The 13,969-nt window shown below is 54.2% G+C and overlaps 1 protein-coding gene across 8 annotated transcripts in view; it reads left to right on the forward strand.

The window, feature by feature from the left end:
* LOC146806245 (uncharacterized) overlaps positions 1 to 13,969 on the forward strand; it is a 381,111-nt gene that overhangs the window by 84,040 nt on the left and 283,102 nt on the right. The window contains exon 1 of one of the 8 annotated variants that reach the window (XM_085623490.1): positions 1,736 to 1,827. The exons of the other annotated variants lie outside the window; for them this stretch is intronic. The gene's annotated coding sequence lies outside the window, so the exon portion shown is untranslated. Of the gene's footprint in view, positions 1 to 1,735; positions 1,828 to 13,969 lie in introns of those variants that run through there. 8 annotated transcript variants of the gene reach the window in all.

The following is a 13,969-nucleotide window of genomic DNA, read 5'->3' on the forward strand; positions in this document are numbered from 1 at the left end:
CGCCGTCGTCCGGAGTCTGCCCACGGGGGAGGGGGGCCCCCAAGGAGCCCCCGGTCGCTGTGTCCGCCTCGCAGGGGGTCACGACAGCAGTCGCAGGGCGTATCCTATGCCGCAGCGTGTGGCCTGCGAGGGCAGCTCAAGCCGCGGACTCGCGTAGGCGCCGTCCCCAGGTGCGGGTTCGTCAGTGCGGCGCCAGGCCCGTCGTTGGTGGCAGCGTCGCGCGACGTCTCCAAGGAGCCCCAAGTTTGGCCAGGGCATGTAGCAGGGAGCAAATCAGGGCCAGCTATGGTGTTGGATCGCGGGAGGCCGCCGAGTCCCTCGAGGCCTGGTGTGTCGCCTCAAGCCGCGGACTCGCGCAGGCGTCCTCCCCAGGCGCAGGCTCCCCAGGGCGGCCCCAGTCTCGCTGTCGGCGCCGGTGGTGCGCGGTGCCTCCGATGTGCCCCAAACTCGGCCAGGGCACGCAGCAGATGCCGAATCAGGTCCGCCGGCAGTTTTGGGCCAGAAAAAGGAGGATTTTAGCGGATAAAAGGCCCGGTGTAGGCGAGCTCAGGCAGGAGCTCTACCCGGGCATGTCCGCTCTCGCTGCGTGGTAAGCCACGCCCCCCCTGCCTTCAGGATTGATAAGGCCTGCTATAGGAGTGACTGATAGGAATCCATGTGTCCATTTTAGGGTTTAGGTGTAGGAATACTACACCTACAGCAACGGGTGATTACACCACGTGGCCCCAGCTGTCGTGCAGCCAGTTGTGGCAGATTTGGGCGGCCATTCCAGGGGTGGCATAATACATGCTTCAGCCCCTGGTAGGCCCTGGATACACCGATGCCCTGGATACCTGTGGTATGCTGAGACAGGGACTGACAAGGCGGCCCAGTTCCAATTAGTGGATGCACCTAATGTACATGTGTGTTAATTTCGAGAGAGAACAGCTAGGCTGTGGGTCTGATTGGCAGGCCCACAGCCGGAGAAAGTCGTAAACTAATGAAGCAAAAGCAAAAAATCTGGGTGATCATAGGATTGCAGACCCTACTCTCCTACAGTTTTAAAATCTGCTTTTTTAAAACTACGTAGGAAAACCTCCATCCCAAGAAAGATCGGTAACCATTCCTAGGACAGGGACATGTAATCTCTGCGTCCCCATTAGTCCATTCCAGACACCAGCTCATGAAGAATATACGTTTTTCAGTCAAAGCTGCTACTTTCACATCATAACTCTATGCTTGTAGCAGGCAGTACTCTTAATCTCAGTGCCTGCAGCTGATGCTGGTGGCGTTGGTGCTGTCACTTTGCTTTTGTGTGCCTGATGCAGTCACTGTGTTATGTACACGAGGTGTCTCTAGCATTGCTGCTGTTTTGCTACGTGTTTCCTCCATGCAGATAGTTCTGCAGCTGTTTCTGTGTGCCTGCAGGTAGCATTGTTTCTGTCACATTTTTCCTGTGTGCCTGATGCAGTCACTGTGTTATGGAGCGCTTTACTCGAGCACCGGTTTCATTACACCTTTATTTGTGGTAGTATGGTACATCTTGGTGCATCTGGTGAGGATATTAGCTCTCTTTCGTAACGTCGTTGCTTGTTTACAATAAAATACATCTCTCCCGCGCACCTTCACCAACCCAATCATCTCTCCCTCACACTCCCAATACCTCCCTCCCAATCCCCCATCTCTCCCACCCACTACCCCTCTTATCTCTGCCTCACACTACCCCTCTCCCTCCCACTCCTCCCACTCGTGGGTCGCAAACTAGAGGTGCATGATGTGAGGCCGTTTGGCGGCCGTTCACACTGTTGGTCAGTCCTGCTACCATTTCCCTGACAAAACTCATCTCTGGTAAGTGCGGGAGATGGGATTTATGTCGCTTGTTTATAAGATGCAGATTTATACAAAACACTTGTGAAACAGCGGTGTAAAAGCGTCTCCTTTATTTGGACTGCAGGCTAAAGCAGTCAAGCGAGATCCAACGCTATCGCGTTGTACACAGATCTCCGCAGCAGAGGCTCTAAGGTGTCTAGTCCGCTGGCATAAGTTGCAGTCCTTCCTTTTCTTTTGACTGTAGAAGGAGAGGAGCAGGAGTAAAGCTAAGCGGAGTCGGCAGCCAGGGGGGCATGGCGGGTGCATGATAGCACAGCCCTCTCATTCTAACTGACTTGCAATCTCAGAAGCTGACCCCCTCTTCCCAGCTCTCACTGCCTCCACCACCATCCTGGGGGTGATCTGAGATGTGGTCACTCTGCAGCTCCTGCTTGTAAACAAAAGTAACTCGAGCTTTCCAACAGTAATACCATGCTAGGTGCCTCCGTACTGGGTTAACATATGTAACAATTACCCAACTCCAGTGTACTCATTTAATTGCTTCGTAAGGATTAAAGGCAGAGTCTTCTTTGCAATATCAGGTTATAAATAGCTGCAAGGGGTGCAGGCTCTTGAGCTATTTTACTTAAAACCCCTAAGCTTTGCATTAATCCCACAATTATTTAATCTGTATATAAACAACGTGGGAAGATTTCTTGCAAATCTAATCCTTGACATTCCAAAAGGCAGAGATAGACAAGCATTGGCATAGCCAATAGGTCTCGACTTTGGGGGTTTATAAGTATTTAGTTTTGCAGCACAATATCCTTGGTGCAACAACACCAACTGTTGCATGGCTAAACATTTATAAGGTCCCAAAGTCGAGACCTATTGGCTATGCCAATGCTTGCTTTTCTCTGGCAGCTGCACAGATGGGAGGAGGGCAGTCATGAGGAATGTACTGTTGTTTTGCAGCCCCAGCACCATCCCATTGCCTTTGCATAATTAACTTTAGACCTCAGCGTGCGGTTGTGTATTTGAGAGTTGTATGAAATGTTCAGAGCTACACTGATCTACATGCGTTTTTAGGGCTAGAGCAGCTGTCAATTAACCTCATGTGATCAACCAACAAAAATTAGCTTTCGGAGTACCACTACTGAGAGTTCTCCCACCTGTGAGTTTCCAAAGTACAGAATTTTATAGGGCCGAAGTTGTGTGCTTCCATTGAAGACAGTGTTTGCTTTGCACTTTTTGGCTTTTGGCAAAGCTTAAGCTCAGTACAGCAGGACTGACTTTGATATCGTGGCAAGCGAATGATCATGGCTTAAGGACTGATTGGTTATGAATTGTTACGATAGGAGTACTACTAAAAGGGCTTTGGCCTCGCCCACATTTTGGTGGCCAGGAGTACGTTTTGATTGGGAAGAACTTGTGTGCTTCCACAGAAAAAGTGCTTCCCCTCACTGCAGCTGTGATTATTTTGTTTGTTTGTCCAGCAACATGAGCCAGCAGCAATATGGCTGCCTACAGTAGGCTTACTAACGCGCATAAAATATCAAGCTTAAATGTAATTTGGCTTGACCTCATTTCACGGCCATACATGGCACTATAATGCTGTTCAAGTGTCATAGATAAGTAGATAATTTTGTGTTTGTTAGGTCTCGCCTACGCACCGTGCAAGCGTTGCATAGGAGGGCCTTTAGCCGTCGCTCTGTTCATTTTCAAGCACGAGTGCAGTGCTTGAAAATGAGCAGACTGCGCGCGCACGCACGCACCACTCCCGGGCTCACCTCCTGCTCCCCCTCTCTCTGACGCGCATTCCTTGTTTTGTCATCTTGCGGATGACTCATCTCCCCGATATCCCGGATCTCCTGTGCCGTACCAACACCCTCTCACCCCTCCCACTTGCCTGCCCCACCACTGCTCCGAGTTCGAGACCTCTTTCCGCTCTGTATTAATTTCCCCCTCCTCTTTTGCTTTATTCAAAGGGATCTCGACGCTTTACATGAGCACCGGTTTCATTACACATTTTTTTGTCAGCTTGCTCATATCTTATCTCCCCAATCTCCCGTGCAGTGCCCAACGCTGTCTCCCCCTCCCAATTGCCCACCTCCGCCACCCCGCCCCCGTCACCCCTAACAGTGCACTGGCCAGACCTCGTGGCTAAAAGATAACTTTGCAAGAAATCCATCAGAAACGTTGTGAGAAATGCTACACTTTAATGCAGATTTGGCATATTGCATTTTTCACATGTAAAATGGTTTTAAAGGTCACTTTATGAGTACACTTGCCGGCAGTATTTGCCAGACCTGGAGAGAACATAATTACACAATTTTACTTGGAGGCTGTCTGCCTCCTTCTACGATTGGTTTTAAAATCTGCTTTTTTAAAACTACGTAGGAAAACCTCCATCCTGTTGTGTTTTAACCCCTGACCTCTGTCTGGGAGGGGTGTGCCCTGGAGTACCACTCTCGTAGCCTGGGGAGCCCAGGGGAGGCCTCGTGCGCTAGCAGCGTAAGCAGGGACCACACACACAGTTTCTTAGTTGGGCGCGAACTGTCGCTCGTCCGCCCGTTTATTATTTATATTACCGCGCTCACGTCCTCGATGTGAGCGCAACCTGCGTGCGTTCAACAGCGCTTTAGCGGAAACGCTAGAGCGCTAACTGTAACATCCCTTCTCAACTCAGTCCTTGACAACAGTTCTTTTATTACTTCGCTGCGTCACTTACTTGGCACGCAAAGTCTCTCAGCCGACTGCTGGGCCTGGGGTTCTCCCTCAGCTCATACCTGGTGGCCCTTCGGGTGCCTGGGGCCGAGGTTTCCGGTGGTACTTATTGCCTTGGTCCACCTCCGGTGCCATCGGCGTCACCTGGCTCAGAGTCTGTGTTGCTCCGTGGGTCGGAGCGGGATGTGTCCCCTGAGTTGTCTCCCAAGTCGTGGTCCATGTCGAGATCCGCTGTCTCGAGGTTATCTGCGGGCCTCCTCACCACCTTGAACCACGATATGTTCCAGGTGACCAGGTCTCTCCCTCGACGCGCTGTCACCATGGTCCCTCGGCGGTCGACCACTCTCCAGTATCCTTTTTCATATCGGGTTTTAAACTTTCCTCCTGGCCGGCGCTCTTTGAGGACCACTGTGTCACCTTCTTGAACTTCTCGGGTTACGGCCCTCCGAGCCTCACTGACTCTGTCGTTTCGCCTTTGGCGCCTTCGGAACGCTTCTTCCTCACTGAAGGGCGGTGCTACCCACCCTGGGGCTACTGGTAGCCCATCCCTGCGAGCTCCTTGGAACATCAACGCCCAGGGGGCTTGTCGGGTGGACCAGTGGGGAGTGCTGCGGTATTCCCCTAGGAATCGCTGTAGTTCTTGCTCTGGGTCTAGTTGTTCGGCCACCGCGATGCGTAGCACCTTATTGATGGTGCGCATAAACCGCTCCACCTCCCCGTTGGCTTGGGGCCACTGCGGGGTGAAGCGCCTGTGTCTGATGCCGTGTGTGCTCAGGAGTTCTTCGAACTCGTGCCCTTGGAACGGGGGTCCATTGTCACTCCGCAGTTCCTCGGGGTACCCAAACATCCCAAATACCTTCTCCAGGGCAGGTTTCACATGTACAAACGCGGTGGACGGTAGGACCTCAGCAATGGGGTACTTCGAATAGCTGTCCATGATGACGAGGGTGACTCGCCCATCGGGTAGGCTCCCAAAGTCCACGCTGATCTTCTCCCAGGGGGCGTGCCCGTGCTCTTCAGTTATGATGGGCGCCGGTGGTTGGGGTTCCCCTGTTAGCTGGCATGACTGGCAGCTGCGGACGGTGTCGGTGACGTAGTCGTCCATACCCGGGAACCAGACTTTCTCCCTCATCCGGGCCTTCATCTTCTCTGTACCTTGGTGCCCCTTGTGTGCTAACTGGGTCGCTCTGGTCCGAAGTGCTCCTGGAATGACGATTCGGGAACCTCTTAGAAATAGTCCCCCTCTGGTCACGCTCAGCTCGTGTCGTACCCTCCACATGTGTTGAAGATCCTCACGGTCTCCACTGGCCCACGAGTTTGCCGTTTGTAGAAACGATTGCCAGTTTCCCTCGAGGATGGTATTCTTGACCTTGACTATCACGGGGTCTTGGTCGGCTACTTCTTGGAGTTCTCCAAGCGTCATGGCCCTGGGGCACGTCAGGGCCGCCACCATGTCGAGGTGTTCCTCGGCGTCGTCCTCAGTGTCCCTGTGCTCGGGTGCACCGTCGTGTTCTGGGTGGCGGGACAGGAAGTCTGCCGGGTTCTTGGCCCCTGGCCGGTACACTACAGTCATGTGATATTGTTGCAGACCGGTGGCCCATCGCTCTATGCGTGGGGGCAGGTGTGGAGCTGTTCCTCGGAACAGCGGCACCAGCGGCTGATGGTCTGTCACCACTGTGAATGGGTGCCCGCACACGTAAAGATGGAAATGGCGGCAGCCCCACCGGATCGCCAGTGCTTCCCGCTCGATCTGGGAGTATCGCTTCTCCGTGTCGGTGAGGGCCTTGCTCGCGTACGCCAGAGTTGCCCACTGTCCGGGTTCCTGTTCTTGTGTTAGGACTGCCCCCAGCCCTACGGGGCTGGCATCCACTAGAATTTCGGTTTTCTTGGTCGGGTCAAAGTAGACCAGTGTTGTCTGGTCTAGAAGCGCCTCTTTGATCGCCTCGAAGGCTCGCTCTTCGGCATCCGTCCACTGCCACGCCACGTCGGTCTTGGTGAGGCGTCTCAGGGGCTCGGCTAGGGTGGCCAGATTCGGGACGAACCTTCCGCAGTATGTGCCCATCCCTAGGAAACTGCGTACCTCTGCCACTGACGCGGGGGCCGCGGCTGTTTTGATGGCTAGCGACTTTCGAGGGTCTACTTGGATGCCCTCCTTGGTGAAAACGTAGCCGAAGAACTCGATCTTCTGCTGGAACAGCTGGCACTTCTCCCGGTGTAGGGTGACGCCGTGCTCTTGGAGGCGCATGAGGGTGGCCCGGACGTGTCGGTAGTGCTCCTCGACTGTCTTGGAGTAGATGAGGATGTCATCACTCACGTTCAGGACGCCAGGCAGTCCGACCAGGATGTCTCTAATTGTGTTCTGAAATATTTCGGCCGCCGATGAGATCCCGAAATTAAGGCGCTTGTACCGCCGTAGTCCCAAATGCGTGCTGAAGGTGGTAATGTACCGGCTCTCCTTGGCTAGGGTGAGTTGGTGGTACCCCGCATTTAGGTCCAATTTCGAGAACCATCGGGCACCGTTCAGGTCGGAGACAATGTCATCCATGGTCGGCGTGATGTGCCTCTCCCTTGTGATGGCCTTGTTTGGGAGGCGCATGTCGATGCATAGCCGTATCTTCCCAGGTTGTCGTGGTTTCTCGGCTATTACCATTGGTGACACCCAAGGTGTGGGTCCCGTAACCTTTTCTATAACGCCTTGTTCCTCCAGCCGTCGGAGTTCCTCCTCTACTAACGGGTGCAGGTGAAACGGGATGCGCCTGTGCCGGAGGGCTGTTGGTTGCACAGCGGTGTCTATATGAAGTCGTACTGGTGGCCTCTTGATCTTTCCTAGGCCTGAGAATAGGCCCTGAAATGCTTCCAGCAAGTCGTCGACTTGTCGGTCCTGGACCACTCTGAGGAATGAGATCAGTCCTAGATCTTCGGCCGCATGGCCGCTGAGAAGTGTGTCTACTTCCTGATTGATGACATGAATGTCGATGACAATTTCTGGCTTCTCTGACTGCACTGCGACCCTCATCTTGCCCTTCAGCGGAAGCGGCGTGTCGCTTCCGTAATCGAAGATCTTGGCCTTCGACGGGCGGAGCTCCGGCCGTGGTCTGAGGCGATTGTATTGTTGCACCCCCATAACTGTCACTGACGCGCCGGTATCTATCACAGCGTTCACCTCCGATCCGGCAATCAATATGTCGCAGCGCGGCTGAGGTCGCCGGGTGCTTTTGAGGGCTCTGGTAAACGATACGAGGTACGTTTCTCCCTCATCGTCGGACTCAGTGTCCGATTCTGGGTACTCCCTGACTGGTTCTCTCTTGGGCCGTGGCTGCGACGATAAGGATGTGTGTGATAGTTGCCGTACTAGCTTCCTCATCGGCTTGTCCCGCTTGTGGCTGCTCCGTTGCATATTCCTGCGGCAGACGGACGCAAAGTGGTTGTCGATGCCACAGTTGGTGCATGTTTTCCCACGGGCTGGGCACGCCTTGAGGGGGTGTTCGTCGTATCCGCCGTATCCGCATGACCTGGCTGGATCGGGGGCCCGCCGGTCGTGGGGCTTGGGTGGTCGTTCTTTCCTCCGGACTGCGTCTGCTTTCTCCGCTTTGACCTCCACCGTGCTGGCAGCTCCTTTCACAAGGGCTAGATCCATCTCCTCTGCACGTGCTGCCGACAGGTCGTGAGTCCGGGCCAGGACGAGGATATCGTTCATCGTAATGTTAGGTTTGCGAAGTATCATGCCTCGTAGCGTCTTACTCCTGATCCCCAAGATCAGCTGCGCTCTGATTTTCTCTTTGGCCCGGTCGCCGACTAGGTGCGTGTCCGCAAGGACTCTCAGCCTGGCATGGAACGCGTCAACCGACTCTCCCTCGCGCTGTTTCGCTTGGCTAAGCTTGAAGTGTTCGTAATCAGGGTTGACCTGGGGGTCAAAGTGCGCGTTCAAGGCCTCAACCGCTGCTGCATAGTCCGTCGGGGCCCCGTGTCAGGCAGGTGCTTGAACAGGAGGTAGATCTCTTCCCCCGCGTAGTGGAGTAGTAGAGAGCGTTTCACCGTTCCATCTGTCTCTCTGGACCCAATGAAGTAGTTTTCCAGCCTCCCCAGCCATGTCTGCCACCTCGGTGCGGCGGTCGTGGGGTCTGCGGCTTCACTGAATGGAGGTAGCACTCCGGACGCGGGGTGATGGGGCAGTGTCCCTGCAGGGCCGGGCGTCTCATCATCACCCATCGTGGCGTCAAAATCCCTGGTATGGACCAGGAGTCGTCGTCTACTCACTTGGTGGGTCGGTCGCTGCACGTGGGCAGGTTCAGCGCGCTGAGCCGTCAGGTGAGACCTCTGTTGCTGTTCTGCCTAGCAGCAGGAGTCTCAGGGGGTTCAGAAGTCACCCCTCGACGCCAGTGTTGTGTTTTAACCCCTGACCTCTGTCTGGGAGGGGTAGTGCCCTGGAGTACCACTCTCGTAGCCTGGGGAGCCCAGGGGAGGCCTCGCGCGCTAGCAGCGTAAGCAGGGACCACACACACAGTTTCTTAGTTGGGCGCGTACTGTCGCTCGTCCGCCCGTTTATTATTTATATTACCGCGCTCACGTCCTCGACGTGAGCGCAACCTACGTGCGTTCAACAGCGCTCTAGCGTAAACGCTAGAGCGCTAACTGTAACACATCCCAAGAAAGATCGGTAACCATTCCTAGGACAAGGACATGTAAGCTCTGCGTCCCCATTAGTCCATTTCAGACACCAGCTCATGAAGAATATACGTTTTTCAGTCAAAGCTGCTACTCTCACAGTAAAACTCTATGCTTGTAGCAGGCAGTACTCTTAATCTCAGTGCCTGCAGCTGATGCAGGTGGCGTTGTCGCGGTCACTTTGCTTTTGTGTGCCTGATGCAGTCACTGTGTTATGTACACGAGGTGTCGCTAGCATTGCTGCTGTTTCACTCCATGCAGTGCTGCAGCTGTTTCTGTGTGCCTGCAGGTGGCGTTGGTGCTGTCACTTTGCTTTTGTGTGCCTGATGCCGTCCCTGTGTTATGGAGCGCTTTACACGAGCACCGGTTTCATTACGCATGGTAACATTCTTTTTTTAGGAGTTCCATACAGCGCAATTTCGACCCGTAGCCATTGGAGTGCTTTACACGAGCACCGGTTTCATTACACATTCATTTGTGGTAGTATGGTACATCTTGGTGCATTTGGTGAGGATATTAGCTCTTTCGTAACGTCATTGCTTGTTTACAATAAAATACATCTCTCCCTCGCACCTTCACCAACCCAATCATCTCTCCCTCACACTCCCAATACCACCCTCATCTCTCCCTCCCAATCCCACCCTCATCTCTCCCTCCCAATCCCCCATCCCCCCCTCCCACTCCCCCATCTCTCCCTCCCACTCCCCCTCTTATCTCTACCTCACACTACCCCTCTCCCTCCCACTCCTCCCACTCGTGGGTCGCAAACTAGAGGTGCATGACGTGAGGCCGTTTGGCGACCGTTCACACTGTTGGTCAGTCCTGCTACCATGTCTCTGCCTCCCCCTGTTGGGTGCCCCCCTTCCTGGGCAGGGAAGGATTTCCCTGACAAAAACTCACCTCTTGTAAGTGCGGGAGATGGGATTTATGTCGCTTGTTTATAAGATGCAGATTTATACAAAACGCTTGTGAAACAGCGGTGTAAAAGCGTCTCCTTTTTTTGGACTGCAGGCTAAAGCAGTCAAGCGAGATCCAACGCTATCGCATTGTACACAGATCTCTGCAGCAGAGGCTCTAAGGTGTCTAGTCCGCTGGCATAAGTTGCAGTCCTTCCTTTTCTTTTGACTGTAGAAGGAGAGGAGCAGGAGTAAAGCTAAGCGGAGTCGGCAGCCAGGGGGGCATGGCGGGTGCATGATAGCACAGCCCTCTCATTCTAACTGACCTGCAATCTCAGAAGCTGACCCCCTCTTCCCAGCTCTCACTGCCTCCACCACCATCCTGGGGGTGATCTGAGATGTGGTCACTCTGCAGCTCCTGCTTGTAAACAAAAGTAACTCGAGCTTTCCAACAGTAATACCATGCTAGGTGCCTCCGCACTGGGTTAACATATGTAACAATTACCCAACTCCAGTGTACTCATTTAATTGCTTCGTAAGGATTAAAGGCAGAGTCTTCTTTCAATATCAGGTTATAAATAGCTGCACGGGGTGCAGGCTCTTGAGCTATTTTACTTAAAACCCCTAAACTTTGCATTAATCCCACAATTATTTAATCTGTATATAAACAACGTGGGAAGATTTCTTGCAAATCTAATCCTTGACATTCCAAAAGGTAGAGATAGACAAGCATTGGCATAGCCAATAGGTCTCGACTTTGGGGATTTATAAGTATTTAGTTATGCAGCACAATATCCTCGGTGCAACAACACCAACTGTTGCATGGCTAAACACTTATAAGGTCCCAAAGTCGAGACCTATTGGCTATGCCAATGCTTGCTTTTCTCTGGCAGCTGCACAGATGGGAGGAGGGCAGTCATGAGGAATGTACTGTTGTTTTGCAGCCCCAGCACCATCCCATTGCCTTTGCATAATTAACTTTAGACCTCAGCGTGCGGTTGTGTATTTGAGAGTTGTATGAAATGTTCAGAGCTACACTGATCTACATGCGTTTTTAGGGCTAGAGCAGCTGTCAATTAACCTCGTGTGACCAACCAACAAAAAATAGCTTTCGGAGTACCACTACTGAGAGAGTTCACCCACCTGTGAGTTTCCAAAGTACAGGATTTTATAGGGCCGAAGTTGTGTGCTTCCATTGAAGACAGTGTTGGTTTTGCACTTTTTGGCTTTACAGCAGGACTGACTTTGATATGGTGGCAAGCGAATGATCATGGCTTAAGGACTGATCGGTTATGAATTGTTACGATAGAGGCAGTAGGTCTGAGGTATTTTTTTTTTTTTTTTTTTTTTTTTTGAAACCGTTTATTTGCAATCTCAAGTATATACAAGTATGGGCCTACAACCTTCCGGCCGGCCGCTAGAGTGACAGGAGCACCTGACAAACTTACAAAAGGGCACTTAGCGTTGCAGAGAAGTAAATCAGGAGGCATCAACGACGTGGGCCACATAACTCAAAGCCCACAATACGGTTTCATTTTATACACACACAACAACATAGAAAAACCACACCCGCAAGGCAACCCGCAATCAAAGGTAACCACACGTGCTCCTCAAATGAGGGATCCCGACCATCCACAGGAATCTGAAGAGGGGGAAGGGAAACAAGTCCAGGACTGGGGGAACTCTGTGCCCGGGGCTGGGGGAGGGGGTCAACTAGGGGGACGGAGCCGGTGAGGCAGCAGGCAGCAGTGGTGGCTCGCAGATACCCCCGCGGTAGGCGTTCCAGGGGCCCCATATTTTCACCCACGCCCCAGGCTTGCCCCTCGCCACATACACCACCTTTTCTCGGAACATGCACCAATCCATATGTTCTTTCCAGGCCGACACCGCCGGGGGCCGCTGGGATCCCCACAGTTGAGCGATGTCACGCTTAGCTACCATATATCCCAGAGTCACCCATCGCGTCTGCGGAACCGAGTAATCAGTTGGTTCCCACACATTCAGCAAGCATCTCCTCGCTTCAGGCAACAGTGCGACATGCGTAACCAGACGCAGGACCTCATGCACACCACGCCAGAATCGCTCCACCTTCGGGCATTCCCACAAAATATGCAAAAAAGTCGCCAAAGCACCACACCCACGCTTACACAACCCATCCTCAGCATAACCCATACGCAGAAGCCTTGGCCCCGTCATGTAAACCCGGTGGAGTATCTTAAGCTGGACGAAGCGAAGGCGAGCCGGTATGGCCACCTCCTTCGGAGAGGCCACCGCGGAAATCCAGTCTTCGTCGTCCAACTCCAGCCCGTCGGCAACCCAAGCCTCACGGAGGCCGGTCAGCAGGCCCGAGCGGTCATTAATCAATTTTTTGTAAATGAGGGAGATCGTGCTATCCGGAACGTGGCCATCCAGCACTCTATCCTCCAGGGGGGAAGACTCCGGGATGGAGGCGACGTCTGGGAAGACGGAGCCCAGCGCATGACGGACCTGCAAGTACCGAAAGTATTCACTGCCCTGCAGCTGAAACTCCGTCTGCAGCGTCTCGAATGTTTTAAATCCCCCTCTCGTCCAGAGGTCCCCCACTTTACTGATGCCAATCGTGTCCCACTTCTCGAAGCCCTTCGAGGTCCACAGGGAGCCCAACCGCTGAGGCGCATACAACGGCGACGCCCGGGTCAAACGGTCCTTCCACCCCATAGCTGCATTGGCCGCGTGCCACACCCGCACCATGACACGCGTGGGCCCCGTCAAGCGGGGATCCGGCGCGCCAGAGTAGAGCGCTCGATTGTAGTCGCCACCGGGCAGGAGCATCTTGTCCATTTCAAATGCCGGGTTCAAGGCGGGCCCATAGAGGCCGTGATTAATTGCAGCTAGCTGGGAGGCCCAGTAATACCGCTTAATGTCCGGGAGGGCAATCCCCCCGTCATACCACGGGAGCGTCAACTTCGCCAGGGCTATACGCGGCCTCCCGTCCCAGAACAGGCGGCGCTGTAGACTCTCCACCTCACGGAAGTAGCGCGCCGGGACTAGGTCCATAGTGTTCTGGAGAGCGTACAGGAAGCGCGGCAACGACATCTTAAACAATGCCGCCCGGCCGAGCGGCGAAAGCGGCAGGCGCCGCCAGCGCGCGACGTCCTCCTTCAAGCGCTGGAGGGGGGGAAGCAAGTTTCGCTCGTAGCGGGCCTCCGGGTCCAGCGTGATATAGACACCCAGGTACCGAAACCCCTGCGAGGCAATCTGGATCGGACATCCCCGCGGGAGGACGGGAGCCTCCCCGGAAAGCACATAGACACATGATTTAGCCCAGTTGATGACAAGGCCTGAGTTACGGCCAAAGGAGCGCAGGACATCAACCAGGACAATCAGTGATTTGCGCGGGGAGGCTAGGTACAAAAGGATATCGTCAGCGTAGAGGGACACGCGGTCCTCATACTCGGGGGTCCAACGGAGACCACGGATGGAAGGGTGCCACCGCAGCCACTCCGCCAGGGGTTCCAAGGCCAATGCAAACAGGAGCGGCGACAAGGGGCAACCCTGTCGCGTGCCCCGTCCCAGCGCGAACGGGGCCGAGACTCGCCCATTCACTACCACCTGCGCTAACGGGCCCGAGTACAACAATTTGACCCAGCTGATGAATCCCGGTCCAAATCCGAACTTCGCCAGCATCGCCCAAATGTATGGCCATTCGAGCGTGTCAAACGCCATGGTGGCGTCTAAGGACGCCAAGATGGCCGGCTCCCGCACAAACGGAACACGCGCGAGCACCCCGTGCAAGCGCCGCAGATTGAGGGCCGTGTTGCGGTGGGGGATAAAGCCAGACTGGTCTTGGTGGACCAAATCGCCCACCACGCCGACCAGCCGGTTGGCAAGCACCTTGGCAAGGATTTTGGGCT

The sequence above is a fragment of the Triturus cristatus genome, chromosome 8 (genome assembly GCF_964204655.1).
Source record: "Triturus cristatus chromosome 8, aTriCri1.1, whole genome shotgun sequence".
Lineage (NCBI taxonomy): Eukaryota > Metazoa > Chordata > Amphibia > Caudata > Salamandridae > Triturus > Triturus cristatus.